This window comes from Monodon monoceros, unplaced genomic scaffold (genome assembly GCF_005190385.1).
Source record: "Monodon monoceros isolate NGI ecotype Baffin Bay Population unplaced genomic scaffold, NGI_Narwhal_1 Super_Scaffold_21, whole genome shotgun sequence".
Classification (NCBI taxonomy): Eukaryota; Metazoa; Chordata; class Mammalia; order Artiodactyla; family Monodontidae; genus Monodon; species Monodon monoceros.
Window position 1 is genome coordinate 114,261,358 of NW_021703778.1, and position 21,575 is coordinate 114,282,932.

The following is a 21,575-nucleotide window of genomic DNA, read 5'->3' on the forward strand; positions in this document are numbered from 1 at the left end:
GACTCCTGTCAATGTGCAATAAATCTGCAACTAATAGTATAATTAACAACGTTAACTATTTTTATTTTTAGGCCACAATGAACTAAACAAGCAGATCTACATCTCGCTTATCCTGAATACTAGGATACCTCTTCCTTGACTACTTCCCTTCAGTCAAATTCTAATGTTGCACCCATGACCCCCACCCCACCCTGCCTTCAGCCAGTTCAATTTCTTCAGGTCCTGCTTCTGGAAGGGATCAGAATAAATCAACGATGCTAAGGTTAAAATAAATAATTCAAAAATGTGGTTCATTTTGCCTCTTAATATATTTTTTATGTTTTGTAACAGTTTTTTCTTTTCCTTTGGGGAAGACAGTGCTTTTATTTGTCTAAGTCAATATCTTAACCAAAATAAATGGATGAAAATTTCATCACCTTAGCACATTAGTATGCAAAATCATATATATGTAAAATGTGGATTTCAGGGTACTCAAATCACATGTAAAGCCAACACCTTAAGACATACACATATTATTAAAAACTGCTTCCTCTGTGCATATTTGACTCAAACATCTACATAGATATATATATCTAGATTTTATTCTAGAGAGACACAATGAAAACAGAATCAAAGAAATTATTTTGTTTCAGGAATAGCAAAAAGTCAAACTTGAACATTAAAACTCACCTCCAGTAACATTTCTCTTTTTAACAACAGAAAAATTTTCCATGGAACACAGAAGTGGACATAAATCGGAATCTTTTTTTTTTTTTTCGGTACGCGGGCCTCTCACTGTTGTGGCCTCTCCCGTTGGGGAGCACAGGCTCCGGACGCGCAGGCTCAGCGGCCATGGCTCACGGGCCCAGCCGCTCCGTGGCATGTGGGATCTTCCCGGACCGGGGCACGAACCCACATCCCCTGCATCAGCAGGCGGACTCTCAACCACTGAGCCACCAGGGAAGCCCATAAATCGGAATCTATAAAGGAGAAGTTAATTTCTCTAATCATTTGTCCAATGTTCTCTCTTCTCTGTTATCTGCAACCGAAAAGTGTTAACTTTTTAGTTACACTTTGGAGTCACTGTAGTCTGTCACACCAAAATAATGATACTGTGGATTTTGCATTATTGTGCAAAACCTAGGACTGCTGCATTTCTGTAGCTTAGGTACTCAGTTAAAATACTTAATTTAAAATGACATAATTTAGAAATAACAAGCTTCTTATAAAGCAAGATTGCTTTAGTAAATTATAGCAAGCACGTAACAGTACAGTGTGCAACCATTAAAAAGGGCATTTAAGATGGTATGTAGAAATAATAAAAATGTTTATGATATGATTTTATGTAAAAAAAAGCTGAATTAGTGGGTATATTTAAATCTGGAAGGTTGCGTTATGGAAGAGGGGCTGGAAGAAGTTACTGCTGCAGGTGGCCCGGCTTTAGGAAGACCAGTTCTGGAGGATGGGAACTCTAAGATGAAAAGTGCTGGCCTATTCAGTTCCTGATGTCATCTTGTGCTACTGACCATGGATACGTTCAGGAGACCCTGAGGTCCAGCAGAGTTAGCCATGGGGCTGACAGGGTCTTGGTGCTCCAGCCGGGTGTCAGGCATGAGCCTCTGAGGTGGGAGAGCCACCAGTTCAGGACACTGGACCATCAGAGACCAGCCAGCCCCACGAAATATCAATAGGTGAGAGCTCTCCCAGAGATCTCTGTCTCAACGTTAAGACCCAGCTCCACTCAATGACCAGCAAACTCCAGTGCTGGACACCCCATACCAAACAACTAGCAAGACGGGAACACAACCCCACCCATTAGCAGAGAGGCTGCCTAAAATCATAATAAGTTCACAGACACCCCAAAACACACCACTAGATGCAGTCCTGCCCACCAGAAAGACAAGATCCCGCCTCATCCACCAGAACACAGGCACCAGTCCCCTCCATCAGGAAGCCTACACAACACAATGAATCAACATTACACACTGAGGGCAGACACCAAAAGCAACGGGAACTACAAACCTGCAGCCTGCGAAAAGGAGACCCAAAACACAGTAAGTTAAGCAAAATGAGAAGACAGAGAAATTAACAGCAGATGAAGGAGCAAGGTAAAAACCCACCAGACCAAACAAATGAAGAGGAAATAGGCAGTCTACCTGAAAAAGAATTCAGAGTAATGATAGTAAAGGTGATCCAAAATCTTGGAAATAGAATGGAGAAAATACAAGAAACGTTTAACAAGGACCTAGAAGAACTAAATAGAAAACAAACAATGATGAACACAAAAAGTAAAATTAAAAATTCTCTAGAAGGAATCAATAGCAGAATGACTGAGGGAGAAGAATGGATAATGACCTGGAAGATAAAATAGTGGAAATAACTACCACATTTCCACTAGTTGAAAATTCCCTAATATGGAAAAGGAAATAGTCAATCAAGTCCAGGAAGTGCAGAGAGTCCCATACAGGATAAATCCAAGGAGAAACATGCCAAGACACATATTAATCAAACTATCAAAAATTAAATACAAAGAAAAAATATTAAAAGCAGCAAGGGAAAAGCAACAAATAACATACAAGGGAATGCCCATAAGGTTAATAGCTGATCTTTCAGCAGAAACTCTGCAAGCCAGAAGGGAGAGGCAGGACGTATTTATAGTGATGAAAGAGAAAAACCTACAACCAAGATTACTCTACCCAGCAAGGATCTCATTCAGATTCGACAGAGAAATTAAAACCTTTACAGACAAGCAAAAGCTAAAAGAATTCAGCACCACCAAACCAGCTTTACAACAAATGCTAAAAGAACTTCTCTAGGCAGGAAACACAAGAGAAAAAAAGACCTACAAAAACAGGGGCTTCCCTGGTGGCACAGTGGTTGACAATCTGCCTGCCAATGCAGGGGACACGGGTTCAGGCCCTGGTTTGGGAAGATCCCACATGCTGCGGAGCAACTAGGCCCATGAGACACAATTCCTGAGCCTGCGCGTCTGTAACCTGTGCTCCGCAATAAGAGAGGCTGCAATATTGAGAGGCCCACGCACAGCGATGAAGAGTGGCCCCCACTTGCTGCAACTAGAGAAAGCCCTCGCAAAGAAACGAAGACCCAACACAGCCAAAAATAAATAAATAAATAAATAAAATTAAGACCTACAAAAACAAACCCCAAACAATTAAGAAAATGGTAATAGGAAGATATATACAGATAATTACCTTAAATGTAAATGAATTAAATGCTCCAACCAAAAGACACAGACAGGCAGACTGAATACAAAAACCAAGACCCATAAATATGTTGTCTACAAGAGACCCACTTCAGACCTAGAGACACATACAGACTGAAAGTGAGGGGATGGAAAAACATATTCCACACAAATGGAAAACAAAAGAAAGCTGGAGTAGCAATTCTCATATCAGACAAAATAGATTTTTAAATAAAGACTATTACAAGAGACAAAGAAGGACACTACATAATGATCAAGGGATCAATCCAAGAAGAACATATAACAATTGTAAATATTTATGCACCCAACATAGGAGCACCTCCATACATAAGGCAAATGCTAACAGCCATGAAACGGGAAATCGAAAGTAACACAATAATAGTAGGGGACATTAACACCCCACTTTTACCAATGGACAGATCAACCAGAATGAAAATAAATAACGAAACACAAGCTTTAAATGATACACTAAACAACATGGACTTAATTGATATTTATAGGACATTCCATCCAAAAACAACAGAATACACTTTTTTCTCAAGTGCTCATGGAACATTCTCCAGGATAGATCATATCTTGAGTCACAAATCACATTGAGTCACCTTGGTAAATTTAAGAAAATTGAACTTGTATCATGTACCTTTCCCGACCACAACGTTATGAGACTAGATATCAATTACAGGAAAAAAACTGTAAAAAATGCAAACATGTGGAGGCTAAACAATATACTACTAAATAACCAAGAGATCACTGAAGAAATCAAACAGGAAATCAAAAAATACCTAGAAACACATGACAATGAAAACACCATGACCCAACACCTATGGGATTCAGCAAAAGCAGTTCTAAGAGGGGAATTTATAGCAATACAATCCTACCTCAAGAAACACCTCGAAGAAACAACCTAACCTTACACCTAAAGCAATTAAAGAAGGAAGAGCAAAAAACCCTGCAGTTTGCAGAAGGAAAGAAATCAGAAAGATCAGATCAGAAATAAATGAAACAGAAATGAAGGAAATGATAGCAAAGATCAATAAAACTAAAAGCTGGTTCTTTGATAAGGTAAACAAAATTGATAAACCATTAGCCAGACTCATCACGAAAAAAAGGGAGAAGACTCAAATCAATAGAATTAGAAAAGAAAAAGAAGTAACAATTGACACTGCAGAAATACAAAGGATCATGAGAGATTACTACAAGCAACTATATGCCAATAAAATGGACAATCTGGAAGAAATGGACACATTCTTAGAAAAACACAACCTTCTGAGACTGAACCAGCAAGAAATAGAAAATATAAACAAACCAATCACAAGCACTGAAATTCAAACTGTGATTAAAAATCTTCCAACAAACAAAAGCCCAGGACCAGATGGCTTCACAGGCAAAGTCTATCAAACATTCAGAGAAGAGCTAACACCTGTCCTTCTCAAACTCTTCAAAAATATAGCAGAGGGAGGAACACTCCCAAAATTCATTCTACGAGGCCACCATCACCCTGATACCAAAACCAGACAAAGATGTCACAAAGAAAGAAAACTACAGGCCAATATCACTGATGAACATAGATGCAAAAATCCTCAACAAAATACTAGCAAACAGAATCCAACAGCACATTCACCAGATCATGTACCATGATCCAGTGGGGTTTCTCCCAGGGATGCAAGGATTCTTCAATATAAGCAAATTAATCAATGTGATACACCATATTAACAAACTGAAGGAGAAAAACCATATGATCATCTCAAGAGATGCAGGAAAAGCTTTTGACAAAATTCAACCCCCATTTATGATAAAAACTATCCAGAAAGTAGCCATAGAGGGAACTTACCTCAACAAAATAAAGGCCATATATGACAAACTCTCAGCCAACATCATTCTCAATGGTGAAGAACTGAAACCATTTCCTCTAAAATAAGGAACAAACCAAGGTGGCCCACTCTCACCACTATTACTCAACATAGTTTTGGAAGTTTTAGCCATGGCAATCAGAGAAGAAGAAGAAATAAAATGAATCCAAATTGGAAAAGCAGAAGTAAAGCTTTCACTGTTTGCAGATGACATGATAATACTATACCTAGAGAATCCTAAATATGCTACCTTAAAACTAATAGAGCTAATCAGTGAATTTGGTATAGTAGCAGGATACAAAAGGAATGCACAGAAATCTCTTGCATTCTTATACCCTAATGATGAAAAATCTGAAAGAGAAATTAAGGAAATGCTTCCGTTTACCACTGTAACAAGAATAAAATACCTAGGAATAAACCTACCTAAAGAGGGAAAGACTTGCATGCAGAAAACTATAAGACACTGATGAAAGAAATTAAAGATGATACAAACAGATGGAGAGATACACCATGTTCTTCAATAAGAAGAGACAACATTGTGAAAATGACTATACTACCCAAAGCAATCTACAGATTCAATGCAATCCCTATCAAACTACCAATGGCTTTTGTCACAGAACTAGAACAAAAAATTGCACAATTTGTATGGAAACACAAAAGACCCCGAATAGTCAAAGCAATCCTGAGAACGAAAAACGGAGCTGGAGGAATCAGGCTCCCTGACTTCAGACTATACTACAAAGCTACAGTAATCAAGACAGTATGGTACCGGCACAAAAACAGAAATATAGATCAATGGAACAGGATAGAAAACTCAGAGATAAACCCATGCACATATGGTCACCTTACCTTTGATAACGGTGGCAAGAGTATTCAATGGAGAAAAGACAGCCTCTTCAATAGGTGGAGCTGGGAAAGCTGGACAGCTACATATAAAATGAAATTAGAATACTACCTAACACCATACACAAAAATAAACTCAAAATGGATTAGAGAACTAAATGTAAGGCCAGACACTATAAAACTCTTAGAGGAAAACATAGGAAGAACACTATATGACATAAATCACAGCAATATTCTTTTTGACTCACCTCCTAGAGAAATGGAAATAAAAACAAAAATAAACATGTGGGACCTAATGAAACTTAAAAGCTTTTTCACAGTAAAGGAAACCATAAACAAGATGAAAAGACAACCCTCAGAATGGGAGAAAATATTTGCAAACAAAGCAACTGACAAAGGATTAATTTCCAAAATATACAAGCAGCTCATGCAGCTCAGCAGCAAAAAAACAAACAACCTGATGCAAAAATGGGCAGAAGACCTAAATAGACATTTCTCCAAAGAAGATATACAGGTTGCCAATAAACACATGAAAGGATGCTCAACATCACTAATCATTAGAGAAATGCAAATCAAAACTACAATGAGGGGTCACCTAAAACTGGTGAGAATGGGCATCATCAAGAAATCTAGAAACATTAAATGCTGGAGAAGGTGTGGAGAAAAGGGAACCCTCCTGCAGTGTTGATGGCAATGTAAATTGGTACAGCCACTATGGAGAACATTAAGGAGGTTCCTTAAAAAAACTAAAAATAGAATTACCATATTACCCAGCAATCCCACTACTGGGCATATACCCAGAGAAAACCATAATTCAAAAAGGGACATGCACCTCAATATTCACTCCAGCACTATTTACAATAGCCAGGTCATGGAAGCAACCTACATGTCCATCGAAAGACTAATGGATAAAGAAGATGTGGTACATATATAGCATGGAATATTAAAGGAACCATAAAAAGGAATGAAATTGTGTCATTTTTAGATGTGGATGGACCTAGAGACTGTCATACAGAGTGAAGTAAGTCAGAAAGAGATAAACAAATATCGTATATTAACGCATATATGTGGAATCTAGAAAAATGGTACAGATGAACCAGTTTGCAAGGCAGGAATAGAGACACAGATGAGGAGAACAAACATGTGGATACCAAGGGTGGGAAAGGGGAGGATGGGATGAATTCCATATATATGGAATCTAAAAAAAAACAAAAAAAAAACAAGGTTCTAATGAACCTAGGTGCAGGACAGGAATAAAGACGCAGACATAGAGAATGGACTTGAGGACATGGGGAGGGGGAAGGGTAAACTGGGACAGAGTGAGAGTGTAGCGTTACACATATACACTAGCAAATGTAAAATAGGTAGCTAGTGGGAAGTAGCTTCATCGCACAGGGAGATCATCTCCGTGCTTTGTGACCACTTAGAAGGGTGGATAGGGAGGGTGGGAGGGAGACGCAAGAGGGAGGGGATATGGGGATATATGTATACGTATAGCAGATTCACTTTGTTATACAGCAGAAACTAACACAACAATGTAAAGAAATTATACTCCAATATAGATGTTAAAAAAAAAAAGCTGAATTAGAAAATGTGTCACAACCATAAATACAAATGGTTAAAGACAAGGCTTAGAAAGAAACTTGCAAAAAGATGAAAAGTTGTGATTGAGTACTGGGATTAGAGATGATTTATTTTAATATCTTCTTCAATATTGGTAATAATGATTTCAATTGAAAGGAACAAAGTTAACATCTTCATACTTAGCTATGGTTGTTTCCATCGTTAACAGATATTCATGGATATGCTTGTGAGAGTTCATAATATCAACTGTCTTTTATTTCTTAAACACCTAGTTGTGGAACATAAATCCCCCTGTTAAAGCATCCTCTATTTAAGATTTCTCATCTGACTTCCCCATGTCTTCTTAGTGAATGCTATCAGCTGATGAATTTGATTCATTTTCCTTCAATTAAGAGCAAATATTTTTGTTATTCAAATTATGTTCATCATGCTACTAATTATATACAAAGCATTGTTCCTTCAAACTCTTTCCTGACATTATTGGTATAAAGTAAGCATATGCACATCTTCACCAAGGATTTCAAGCTAATGCAGCTTAAAAAAACATCAGTCTACCTAGAAATATGCATATGTTGACTTTACTTTGATTTTGTAACTACAAAGGAAAGTAAAAGGACAACAGATTTGAAAATGTTGTCTTGCATACATAAAAATGAATAATTGAGTATCAGACTTATGAAACATTTATATATATATATATATGTTACACATACACACACATATGTATACAATTTAGATTTGAATATTCATCTATTGCTTCATGCCATTGAATAGGGGGAAATAATCTTCCTGCAATCATTAAAGCAAATTTTGGTATCTGTCATGACATAACACTCAAAAGGCAGCTACAGGGATGCAGAACCTTGTGTGTCAGGGAACACACAACCCTACCACCAGATAACTCCCAGAAGTCATTATCATGGTCTCAAGAAAGATCCCTAGAGGTCCTTCTCTTTCTCTCATGTTGCCTTTATCACCATCACCACAGCCCAACTTTCTCTCCTTTACCAAGCTACCACCTACCCAATAATGAAAAACTCGTCTCAACTTGAGTTCTTAAAATTGAAGGTCACAATGCAAAAATGTGTGAATTTGATTTTTTCAATAGCTTAGTCCCACAGTGGACTTCTGCATATCCAAAATTTAAACAGTAAAATTTAAAGCCCACAGCATCACATTCTTCTCCCACCATACTAAATTTCTATTACATCTCAAAATGGCAAGAACCATGGTCCATAGTATGCAGAATCATCACTTTGTTCTAGCCACCTTCTCTCTTGAGAAAAACCCCTGTGATCTTTGATGTTTTCTCTCAGCCTCACTCATGTTCCTGCCCAGACCCTATTATGGTCAGTATGTGACTATTTATATCTCATTTTGATAATCAGGGCCCCAAAGGACTTTTGTCTCATCAGTATCAGAAGTAATACTAGAAATTTAATTTTAAAACCTATCCTAAGCAAGAAGAGATGAATGGGTTTAGTATGCTGTGTCATTATAATAAGAGTCATGATTTCTTGAGAACTTGGAGGCCAGGAATTATGCAAAACACTTTTAATCTAATTTGATCCACACAAAAGCCCAGTCGACAGATAAAAACATTGAGGAATATTCAAATTCAAGTCTGACCAACTCCAATGCTCTAGCACTGTACTCCACTACCATCTAATACCTATACTGAATAGGTCTATACCTAAATCCAGCCCCCATGCCTAAACTGCCCTGTTCATCATCTCTATGCTCAGGCTATAGGTCCTGCACTCAAATTTATTAAAGACCTTTAAACAAACACAATGTTGGCTATAAAATGAGACCATTTTCAGAAGGGAGTCAGGAACTTGAGCCCAGGAACAATGACTAAGAGAACAACAAACATGTCTTCAAAGTCCTGTGATAGAAAGAACAGTTGTGATTTGAGACACAGGGATATCAAGCAGCTGTCTTTGAGTGGATATATATTTTCATTTCTCTTTGATATAAATACCTAAGATCTGAATGGCTGGGTTAAACACTATATGCACATTTAACTTGTGGAGAGACCTACAGTTTCTCCAAAGTGATTTGCAATTTTACATTTCCATCACCAGGATATGAGAGATATACAAACTGACAATTTGTATATCTTATTTTGTGAAGTCAATATTCAAGTAGTTTGTCAAATTTTCTATTGGGTTGCTTATCTTCTTGTAACTGAGTTGTAATTGTTCTTTTTCGGGATACAAGTCTTGTCAAATATACATATTGGAATATTTTCTCCCATTCTATGTCTTGTCTTCTCATTTTCTTAATGGATATCTTTTGAAGAGTAAAAGTTCTGAATTTTTATAAGGTCCAATTTATCAGTTTTTTCATTTTTCATGAATATTTTCTACTTTTTAAATAGTTTTACAGCACTAGATTTATATTTAGATTTATTATGCCTTTAAAGTTAATTATTGTGTATGACATGAAGTAATGGGTAATAATGTTCCTATTTAAAAATATATCTTTCTAATTGATTCAGCATCATTTGTTTGAAAAGACTTTTTCCCCCATTGAATTGTCTTGACATTTTTGTTGAAAATCAATTGACCGTGTATTTGTGGACTATTCCTGTGCTTTCTACTGTTTCATTGATCTATGTGCCTGTCCTCTTGACAATACTCCAATGTCTTAATTGCTGTAGTTTACAGCATATCTTTAAATCAGAAAATATAAGATCTCCAAATTCGCCCTTAAAAAAATTATTTTGACTATTCTAGGTCATTTAAATTTTCATATAAATTTTAGAATTAGCTTATCAATTTCCAAAAACTCTTGCTATATTTTGTTGGAATTGCATAGAATTTAAAGATCAATGTCGGAAGAATTGATATTTTAACAATATGAAGTTTTCCAGTCCATGAGCATGGTACATTGTTCCATTTAGTTAGAGTATCTATAATTTCTCTAAGCAATATTTTGTGAGTTTTAGTGTAAGGTCATAAATGAATGTTATTACATTTCTTTAATACTGAATAATTAATTCAACTTCAATAATCTCATTTTCTAATTGTTTCCAATTGTTTGCTGTCAGTATATAAAAATGCAGTTAACTTTTATCCTACAAACTTGATAACTTCATTTATTACTTTTAATAACTGTTTTATCGATTTCTAAGAATTTTCTACATAAACAGTCATGTTGTCCAAAAAAACCACAACAGTTTTACTTCTTCCATTCCTAAGTTTATGCCTTTTTTGAAATTGCCTTGTATGGGAATAGAATCTAAAAAAGAGTGGACATATGTATATGTATAACTGACTCACTGTTGTGCAACAGAAACTAACACAACATTATCAGCTATACTCCAATTTAAAAAAATATCTTGCCTTATTGTAATGGCTAGAACCTCCAATACAATGTTGAAACAAGTAGTAAGAGTAGACATATTCATATTGTTCCTGATTTTAAGGGAAAAGCATTTAATATTTAATGATTAAATATAATATTAGCCACAAGTTTTTCCATAGATGCTTTTTTTTAAGACTGAAGTAGTTCCCTACTGCTCCAGTTTTAAAGTTATTTTAAAATCATGAGTAAGGGTTAAATTTTGTATAGTGTTCACTCTTCATTTATTGAAGTATCATACGAATTTCCCCCTTTTTATATTAACATTTATTTTTGAATGTTAAATCAACCTTGCATTCCTTGAATAAACCTCACTTGATCATGTTGTATTACCCTTTTAATATATAACTGGATTCAATTTTTAGGAATTCATCTGTGTATATGTTCATGAGGGCTACCTGTCTAGTTCTTTTTTTCTTTAATACTAATGTCTGCTACGTGGACAATGAGTACAGCATGCAATACAGTGCCAGGGGCTCCCAGTCCTACTTCACGGTGGCCCATGGCATCTCTGAAAGGGTGGAGAAACAGTCGGCCCTCCTCTTCAATGGGACCCTGAAGCATTACCAGCTCCAGGGCCTGGAATGGATGGTTTCTCTGTATAATAACAATTTGAACAGAATCTTTGCTGATGAAATGGGGCTGGGAAAGACAATACAGACCATTGCACTCATCACTTATCTGATGGATCACAAAAGACTCAATGGCCCCTATCTCATCATTGTCCCCCTTTCGACTCTAACTGGACGTATGAATTTGACAAATGGGCTCCTTCTGTGGTGAAAATTTCTTACAAGGGCACCCTCGCCATGTGTCGCTCCCTTGTCCCCAGTTATGGAGTGGCAAATTCAATGCCCTCCTGACTACTTATGAGTACATTTTAAAGACAAGCACATTCTTGCAAAGACTCGGTGGAAATACATGATAGTGGACGAAGGCCACCAAATGAAGAATCACCACTGCAAGCTGACTCAGGTCCTGAACACTCACTATGTGGCCCCCAGAAGGATCCTCTTGACTGGGATCCCCCTGCAGAATAAGTTCCCGGAACTCTGGGCCCTCCTCAACTTCCTCCTTCCTACAATTTTTAAGAGCTGCAGCGTGTTTGAGCAGTGGTTTAATGCTCCATTTGCCATGACTGGAGAGAGAGTGGACTTAAATGAAGAAGAAACTATATTGATCATCAGGCATCTGCATAAGGTATTGAGACCATTTTTACTGAGGAGACTGAAGAAAGAAGTTGAATCCCAGCTTCCAGAAAAAGTTGAATATGTGATCAAGTGTGACATGTCAGCTCTGCAGAAGATTCTGTATCGCCATATGCAAGTCAAAGGGATCCTTCTCAACAGATGGTTCGGAGAAAGATAAGAAGGGGAAAGGAGGTGCTAAGACATTTATGAACGCTATCATGCAGTTGAGAAAAATCTGCAATCATCCATATATGTTTCAGCACATTGAGGAATCCTCTGCTGAACACCTGGGTTTTTCAAATGGGGTCATAATGGGTCTGAGCTGCATCAGGCCTCAGGAATGTTTGACCTACTTGATCGTATCCTACCAACATTGAGAACGACTAATCACCGAGTCCTGCTTTTCTGCCAGATGACGTCTCTCATGACCATCATGGAGGATTACTTTGCTTTTCGGAACTTCCTTTACCTGCGCCTTGATGGCACCACCAATTCTGAAGATCATGCTGCTTTGCTGAAGAAATTCAATGAACCTCTGTCCCAGTATTTCATTTTCTTGCTGAGCACAAGAGCTGGAGGCCTGGGCTTAAATCTCCAGGCAGCTGATACCATGGTCATTTTTGACAGCGACTGGAATCCTCATTAGGACCTGCAAGCACAAGACCGCGTCCACCGTATCGGCCAGCAGAACAACGTCCACGTGCTGAGACTCTTCACCGTGAATAGTGTGGAGGAAATGATCCTCACAGCCACAAAGTACAAGCTTATTCTTTTTGTTGCCGTGGCAAATGGGAGTGTTTCCTTAATTTCTCTTTCAGATTTTTCATCATTAGTGTATAGGAATGCAAGAGACTTCTGTGCATTAATTCTGTATCTTGCTACTTTATCAAATCATTGATTAGCTTTTGTAGTTTCCTGGTAGCATCCTTAGGATTCTCTAGGTATAGCATCATGTCATCTGCAAACAGTGACAGCTTTACTTCTTTTCTGATTTGAATTCCTTTTATTTCTTTTTCTTCTCTGATTCCTGTGGCCAGAATGTCCAAAACTATGTTGAATAATAGTGGTGAGTGGGGCAACCTTGTCTTGTTCCTGATTTTAGAGGAAATGGTTTCAGTTTTTCACCACTGAGAACAATGTTGGCTGTGGGGTTGTCATATATGACCTTTATTATGTGGAGGTAATTTCCCTTTATGTCTACTTTCTGGAGGGTTTTTAATAAATGGGTGTTGAATTTTGCTGAAAGCTTTTTCTGCATCTATTGAGATGATCATATGGTTTTTATCTTTCAGTTTGTTAATATGGTGTATCACACACTGATGGATTTGCATATTTTGAAGAGTCCTTGCATTCCTGGGATAAACCTCACTTGATCATGGTGTGTGATCCTTTTAATGTGCTGTTGGATTCTCTTTGCTAGTACTGTGTTGAGGATTTTTGCATCCATTTCATCAGTGATATTGGTCTTTAGTTTTCTTTTCTTGTGACAGCTTTGTCTGGTTTTGGTATCAGGGTGATGGAAGCCTTATAGAATGAGTTTTGGGAGTGTTCCTCCCTCTGCTATATTTTCGAAGAGTGTGAGAAGGATAGGTGTTAGCTCTTCTCTGAATGTTTGATAGACTTTGCCTGTGAAGCCATCAGGTCCTGGGCTTTTGTTTGTTGGAAGATTTTTAATCACAGTCACAATTTCAGTGCTTGTGATTGGTCTGCTTATATTTTCTATTTCTTGCTGGTTCAGTCTCAGAAGGTTGTGCTTTTCTAAGAATGTGTCCATTTCTTCCAGGTTGTCCATTTTACTGGCACAGAGTTGCTTGTAGTAATCTCTCATGATCCTTTGTATTTTTGCAGTGTCAGTTGTTATTTCTCCTTTTTCATTTCTAATTCTGTTGATTTGAGTCTTCTCCCTTTTTTTCTTCATGAGTCTGGCTAATGGTTTATCAGTTTTGTTTATCTTCTCAAAGAATCAGCTTTTAGTTTTACTGATCTTTGCTATCATTTCCTTCATTTCTGTTTCATTTATTTCTGATCTGATCTTTCTGATTTCTTTCCTTTTGCGAACTTGGGAGTTTTTCTTCTTTCTTTAATTGCTTTAGGTGTAAGGTTAGGTTGTTTCTTTGAGATTTTTCTTGTTTCTTGAGGTAGGATTGTACTGCTATAAATTTCCTGCTTAGAACTGCTTTTGCTGCATCCCATAGGTTTTGGGTCATCATGTTTTCACCGTCATGTTTTCTAGGTATTTTCTGATTTCCTGTGTGATCTCTTGGTTATTTACTAGCATATTGTTTAGCCTCCAAGTGTTTGTATGTTTTACAGTTTTTTTCCTGTAATTGATATCTAGTCTCATAGCGTTGTGGTCGGAAAAGATACTTGATACAATTTCAATTTTCTTAAATTTACCAGGCTTGATTTGTGACCCAAGATTTGATCTATCCACGAGAATGTTTCATGAGCACTTGAGAAGAAAGTGTATTCTGTTGTTTTTGGATGGAATGTCCTATATATATCAATTAAGTCCATCTTGTTTAATGTGTCATTTAAAGCTTTTGTATCATTATTTATTTTCATTTTGGATGCTCTGTCCATTGGTAAAAGTAGGGTGTTAGAGTCCCCTAGTATGATTGTATTACTGTTGATTTCCCCTTTTATTGCTGTTATCATTTGACTTATGTAATGAGGTGCTTCTACGTTGGGTTCATAAATATTTACAATTGTTATATCTTTTTGTTGGATTGATCCCTTGATCATTATGTAGTGTCCTTCTTTGTCTCTTGTAATAGTCTTTATTTAAAGTCTATTTTGTCTGATATGAGAATTGCTACTCCAGCTTTCTCTTGATTCCCATTTGCATGGAATATCTTTTTCCATCCCCTCACTTTCAGTCTGTATGTGTCCGTACGTCTGAAGTGGGTCTCCTGTACACAGCATGTATATGAGTCTTGTTTTTTTGTCCATTCAGCCAGTGTATGTCTTTTGGTTGGAGCATTTAATCCACTTTCATTTAAGGTAATTATCGATATGTATGTTCCTTTTACCATTTTCTTGTTTTGTTTTTGTTTTTGTAGGTCTTCTCCTTCTCTTGTGTTTCCTGCCTAGAGAGGTCCTTTAGCGTTTGTTGTAGAGCTGGTTTGGTAGTGCTGAATTCTCTTAGCTTTTGCTTATCTGTAAAAGTTTTAATTTCTCCATCAAATCTGAAGGAGATCCTTGCTCGTAGAGTAATCTTGGTTGTAGGTTTTTCCCTTTCATCACTTTAAATATGTCCCGCCACTCCTTCTGGCTTGCAGAGTTTCTGCTGAAAGGTCAGCTGTTATTCTTATGGGGATTCCCTTGTATGTTATTTTTTGCTTTTCCCTTGCTGCATTTAATATTTTTTCTTTGTATTTAATTTTTGATAGCTTGACTAATATGAGTCTTGACGTGTTTCTCCTTGGATTTATCCTTTATGGGACTCTCTGCACATCCTGGACTTGATTCTTTCCTTTCCCATGTTAGGGAAGATTTCAACTATAATCTCTTCAAATATTTTCTCAGACCCTTTCTTTTTCTCTTCTACTGGGACCCCTATAATTCAAATGTTGGTGCATCTAATATTGTCCCAGACGTCTCTGAGACTGTCCTCAATTCTTTTCATTCTTTTACCTTTATTCTCCTCTGTGGTAGTTATTTCCACTATCTTATCTTCCAGGTCACATATCCGTTCTTCTTCAGTTATTCTGCTATTGATTCCTTCTAGAGAATTTTTAATTTCACTTATTGTGTTGTTCATGATTGTTTGTTTGCTCTTTAGTTCTTCTAGGTCCTTTTTATTTCTTGTATTTTCCCCATTCTTTTTCCAAGATTTTGGATCATCTTTACTATCATTACTCTGAATTCTTTTTTAGGTAGACTGCCTATTTCCTCTTCATTTGTTTGGTCTGGTGGGCTTTTACCTTTTTCCTTCATCTGCTGTGTATTTCTCTGTCTTCTCATTTTGCTTAACTTACTGTGTTTGGGGTCTCCTTTTTGCAGGCTGCAGGTTCGTAGTTTCCATTGCTTTTGATGTCTGCCCTCAGTGGGTAAGGTTGGTTTAGTGGGTTTTTAGGCTTCTTGGTGGAGGGCACTGGGGCCTGTGTTTTTGTGGATGGAGCTGGATTATGTCTTTCTGGTGTGCAGGATCTCATCCTGTGGTGTGTTTGGGGTGTCTGTGAACTTGTTATGATTTCAGGCAGCCTCTCTGCTAATGGGTGGTGTTGTGTTCCTGTCTTGCTAGTTGTTTGGCATGGGGCGTCCAGCACTGGAGCTTGCTGGCTTTGGGTGGAGCTGGGTCTTAGCATTGAGACGGAGATATCTAGGGGAAGTGTCGCCAACTGATACTACATGGGGCTGAGAGGTCTCTGGTGGTCCAATATCCTGAACTCAGCTCTCCCACCTCAGAGGCTCATGCCTGACACAAGGCTGGAGCAGCAAGACCCTGTCAGCCACATGGCTCAGAAGAAAAGGGAGAAAAAGAGAAAGAAAATAATAATAAGAAAAAAATAAAATAAAATAATTAAAATAAAAAAGTAATAATAAAAAAGGGAGAGATCAACCAAACCAATAAACAAATCCACCAGTGATAACAAGCACTAAAAACTATACTAAGATAAATATAAAAATCAGAAACCAGTCAGTCGCAGACCAGTCAGGCCCAAGTCTACAGTTGCTCCCAAAGTCCACCTCCTCAATTTTGGGTTGACTTGTTGTTCAATCAGGTATTTCACAGATGCATGGTACCTCAAGTTGACTGTTGGGATTCAATCCACTGCTCCTGAGGCTGCACGGGGAAAATTCCCTTTCTCTTCTTTGTTCATACAGCTATTGGGGCTCAGCTTTGCCTTTGGCACCACCTCTGCATGGAGGTTGCCCTCAGGCATCTGTTCCTGCTCAGACAGGATGGGGTTAAAGCAGCGGCTGTTTAGGGGGCTCTGGGTCACTCATGCCGGGGGGAGGGAGGGGTATGGTAGTTATAATTGGAATGCGGGGCAAGCCTGCAACAGCAGTGACCAACATGACTTTGCAATAGCCTGAGGCATGCTGTGTGTTCTCCCAGGGAAGTTGTCCCTGGATCACAGGACCCTGGCAGTGGCGGGCTGAACAGGCTTGCGGGGGGGTGGGGGGCCACATGTGGATAGTGACCTCTGCTTGCACACAGGATTCTTGGTGGCTGCAGCAGCGGTGGTAGGGTTTCATGCCTGTCTCTGGTGTCCAAGCTGATAGCTGCAGCTCATGCCCATCTCTGGAGTTCGTTTAGGTGGTGCTCTGCCTTCTGTGGGCAGTCAGGGAAGGAATCCCCTCTCCTCACACACCCCAAAACAATGGTCTCTTGCCTGTTAGGCAGGTCCAGACTTTTTCCCAGACTCCCTCCCAGCTAGCTGTGGCGCACTAGTCTCCTTCAGGCTGTGTTCACGCAGCCAACCCCAGTCCTCTCCCTGGGTTCTCACCTCTGAAGGCTGAGCCTCAGCTCCCAGCCCCCACCCACCCTGGTGGGTGAGCAGACAAGCCTCTCAGGCTGGTGAGTGCCGGTTGGCACCGATACTCTGTGTGGGAATCTCTCCACTTTGTCCTCTGCACCCCTGTTGCTGCGCTCTCCTCCGTGTCTCTGAAGCTTCCCCCACCCCCCAACCCCCATCTCTGCCAGTGAAGGGCCTTCCTAGTATGTGGAAACTTTTCCTCCTTCACAGCTCCCTCCCAGAGGTGCAGGTCCCATCCCTATTCTTTTGTCTCTGTTTTTTCTTTTTTCTTTTGCCCTACCCAGGTATGTGGGGATTTTCTTGCCTTTTGGGAAGTCTGAGTTCTTCTGCCAGTGTGCAGTAGGTGTTCTGTAGGATTTGTTCCACGTGTAGATGTATTTTTGATGTATTTTTCGTGAGGAAGTTGAACTCCCCGTCTTACTCCTCCACCATCTTGAAGGTCCCCTCATATTGTCATTTATATTCTTTCTCTTTTTGTCTTGGTAATTCCTATTAGGTATATTTCAATTTCTTTTTTTATTATTATTATCATTAGACTTTATTTTTCAGAGCAGTATTAGGTTTTTTTTTTTTAGAGCAGTTTTAGGTTTAGAGAAAGCTGAGTGGAAAGTACAGGGTTTCTATAAACCCCCCACCTCCAGTTTTCCCTATTATTAACACCTTGCATTGATGTAGCATTTTTGTTGCAATTGATGAGCTAATATAGAGACAACATTATTAACTTAAGTCCATAGCTTACATTATGGTTCATTCTTTGTGTTTTATAGTCTATGGGTTTTGATAAATGTATAGTGACATGTATCTACCATTACTGTATCATACAGAATAGTTTTAATACTCTAAAATTCTCCTGTGCTCTACCTATTCATCCCTCCCTCTCTCATTCTAAACTGTTTGCAACCACTGATCTTTTTTACTGTCTCTATAGTTTTTGCCTTTTCCAGAACATCATACAGTATGTAACCTTTTCAGACTGGCTTCTTTTACTTAGCAATATGCGTTAAAGTTTCTTCCATGTGTTTCATGGCTTAATAGCTCACTTTTTATTGCTTACTAATATTCCATTTGATTGATGTACCAGTTTACCTATTCACCTACTGAAGGACATCTTGGTTGCTTCCAAGTTTTGATAATTATGAGTAAAGTTGCTATAAACATCCAGGTTTTTGTGTGAAAGTAAGTTTTCAACTCATTTGGGTAAATGCTAAGGAGCACAACTGCTGGATCATCTTATGAGTATGTTTAGTATTACAAGAATCTACCAAACTGTCTTCCAAAGTGGCTGTACCATTTGCATTCCCACCAGAAACGAATAACATATGATGTTGAGCATCTCTTCATATGCATATTTGTCAAATGTATATCTTCTTTTGTAAGATGTCTGCTCAGATCTTTTGCCCATTTTAAAGTGGGTTGTTTGTGTTCTTCTTGTTGAGTTTTAAGAGCTCTTTGGGTATTCTGGATACCAGTCCTTTATCAGATATATGTTTTGCAAAGATGCAAAGATTTTCTTCCAGTCTCTGGTTTATCTTTTCATTCTCTTAACAGTGTCTTTGCAGACAAAACATTTTCCTATTTTAATGATGTCCAGCTTATCAACTCTTTCTTTCAGGGATCATGCTTTTGCTATTATCACATAGGTCACTGCCAGACCTAAGGACACCTAGAGTTTCTCCTATGTTATCTTCTAGGAGTTTTATAATCTTGCATTTTACATTTAAGTCTACTATCCATTTTGAGTTAATTCCTGTGGAAAAGGTAAGTTCTGTGTCTAGATTCGTTTTTTTTGCATGTGTACGTCCAGTTGTTCTAGCACCATTTGTTGAGACGACTACCCTTTCTCCATTGAACTGTCTTTGCCTCTTTGTCAGAGATCAGTTGATTCTATATGTCAGGGTCTATTTCTGTGTTTTCTGTTCTGTTCCATTGATATACTTGTCTGTTCTTTCACCAGTACCACCCTATCTTGATTACTGTAGCTTTACAGTATGTCGTGAAGACAGGCATGGTCAGTTCTCTGACTTTGCTCTTCCCCTTCAATATGTGCTGGGTATTCTGGTTCTTTTGCCTTTCCATATAAACTTTAGTATCAGGTTGTTGATATCCACAAAATGACTTGCTGGGATTTTGATTGGGATTAGAGTCCTATAGATATCAAATATTCAAGATGACTGATAGAAGAAAGAGAACTGTCAACCTGAAATTCTATATCCAAAAGAATTATCAAGTGAAAATGAAGATGAAATAACCTTTTAGGTGAATGAAAAACAGCAATTCATTGCCACCAGAACTACACTAAAGAAAATGCTAATGGAAATTCATCAAGCTGAAGGGAAATGATACCAAAAGGAAGACTGGATCTTTAGGTATGAATGAAGAACACTGTAAATTATAAATACTTGCGTAAATATAATATTGTTTTAGCTTATTTAAAATATACAGGACTATTTAAAACAAAGTTATAATACTGTCCTGTGGGGTTTATAGCATATATAGATAATATATATAACAATATCATTCATTTACTGAACTTCAGTTGCAACAGGAAAAAAAAATAACTAAACTTGGTTGTTTAGATGAACAGTAAAAAATCTTCAAAGTTTCTCTAAATAATGCTAACTCATGAATTTTCACCGACTTCAGAAAAAAAATTTTGTTAAAACAATTTCTACACTGACCATTAACCCAAATTGCAAATTTTACATAACCATGGGAGTTTTAAGATTCTCTAGTGTTTAGATGATAATTTAAGGCCCAGCTAGTGTAGGCAGCTGATCCCAGTTCACAGCTGAAACTAGGATCTAGGTTCCCAGACTCCTCATCAAGTACTCTGTATCCCTTTGGTTTGTTTTATCCTTATTTGCCTTCATGTCATGGTCCATGTTATTTTTGATTCTCTCTTTTAAAGTTTTTTTTGGAAACCTGCTTTCTTAGAGTTTTCCATACACAGGAACTGTTTCTTCTACTCCTCACATAACCCTTCCAATGCCTACACCTAAGAGGGTTCTACAAACAGTGGCCTCAAAAATTCTTGTTGAGTAAATGAACCCTTGTAAGTGAATATAAGCCATGTGAAAGTTCAAAGGGACTTCAAGGAAGTGTACGAAACAGGAAGCGGCACTTGCACTGCTTAAAAAATAAACAGAAAAAGCGAACTCTGAAGTGACCCAGACACTGTCCCTTCCCAAGCCATCCCTGACCAGATTTGCTGAAACATAGGCAGCCTTTCATCCTTCCTGGAGTCAGCATGTGTTCCAGTTGAGCTTATTGTTTTCCTTTCAGCTTCCCTATAACTCGGCCTCTGTTTACATTTAATAAACTAAACGTGTTTCTCTAGGCTGAGATTTAAACCAGAATTTGATCCCTAGCGTTTTGCACAAGAAACGATGCAAATGGTGATACAGCTGCTCGTTCCAGCTTCAAGTAACAGCAGCATAATTCTCAACAAATCATCATTTGAGCAGAAAATGAAATTGTTTTATTTTTAGATGATCACTTAGACCTTGATTCTTTTTAACATCATAATAAGCCTCTATATTGTGGAAGACATGAGTCCTCCAGATAAATTTCCCTCTCTCAAAGGTTTATTGATTGAGAGTAGAGAACCCAAAACACAGAAGAAAAAGCTTGGCCAATTTGCAATCCATCCAAGTAGCAATCATATGGAATTGTATGATTTGTAGAGTACCTAGAAACTTTTTAGTACACTGTAGCTATAAAAATTAAATAATGATTTATGTTAAAGAAAGTAACAAGTTGAAAAGTTTACTAGTAATTCAAAGGTGCTATTTGTGCCATAAATTACTTAGTTCCCTAGTATTCTTAATTTAAGGTAGTAATTATATAGTACTGGTAGAATTCTCAAGCTAAATAAAGATTCATAACATCTCTCTACCTATCCCTTCCTTTTCATTTCCTCTGTGTGCATCTTTTTCCAATCTTCTCCCTTTTGTTCATGGTTGGTTGTAGTAGCTACCTTGCTTGTTTCCTAAAGTCCCTCTGCCCACTTTAACCTGTGCTGCCAATTATTTTTCCAAACACATTTTTTTCA

At 37.9% G+C, this 21,575-nt stretch overlaps 1 pseudogene; it reads left to right on the plus strand.

Annotated features, from left to right (window-relative positions):
* The first annotated feature begins 11,292 nt into the window (after positions 1-11,292).
* The window catches only part of LOC114903893, a 68,726-nt pseudogene continuing 58,443 nt past the window's right edge, over positions 11,293-21,575 (plus strand).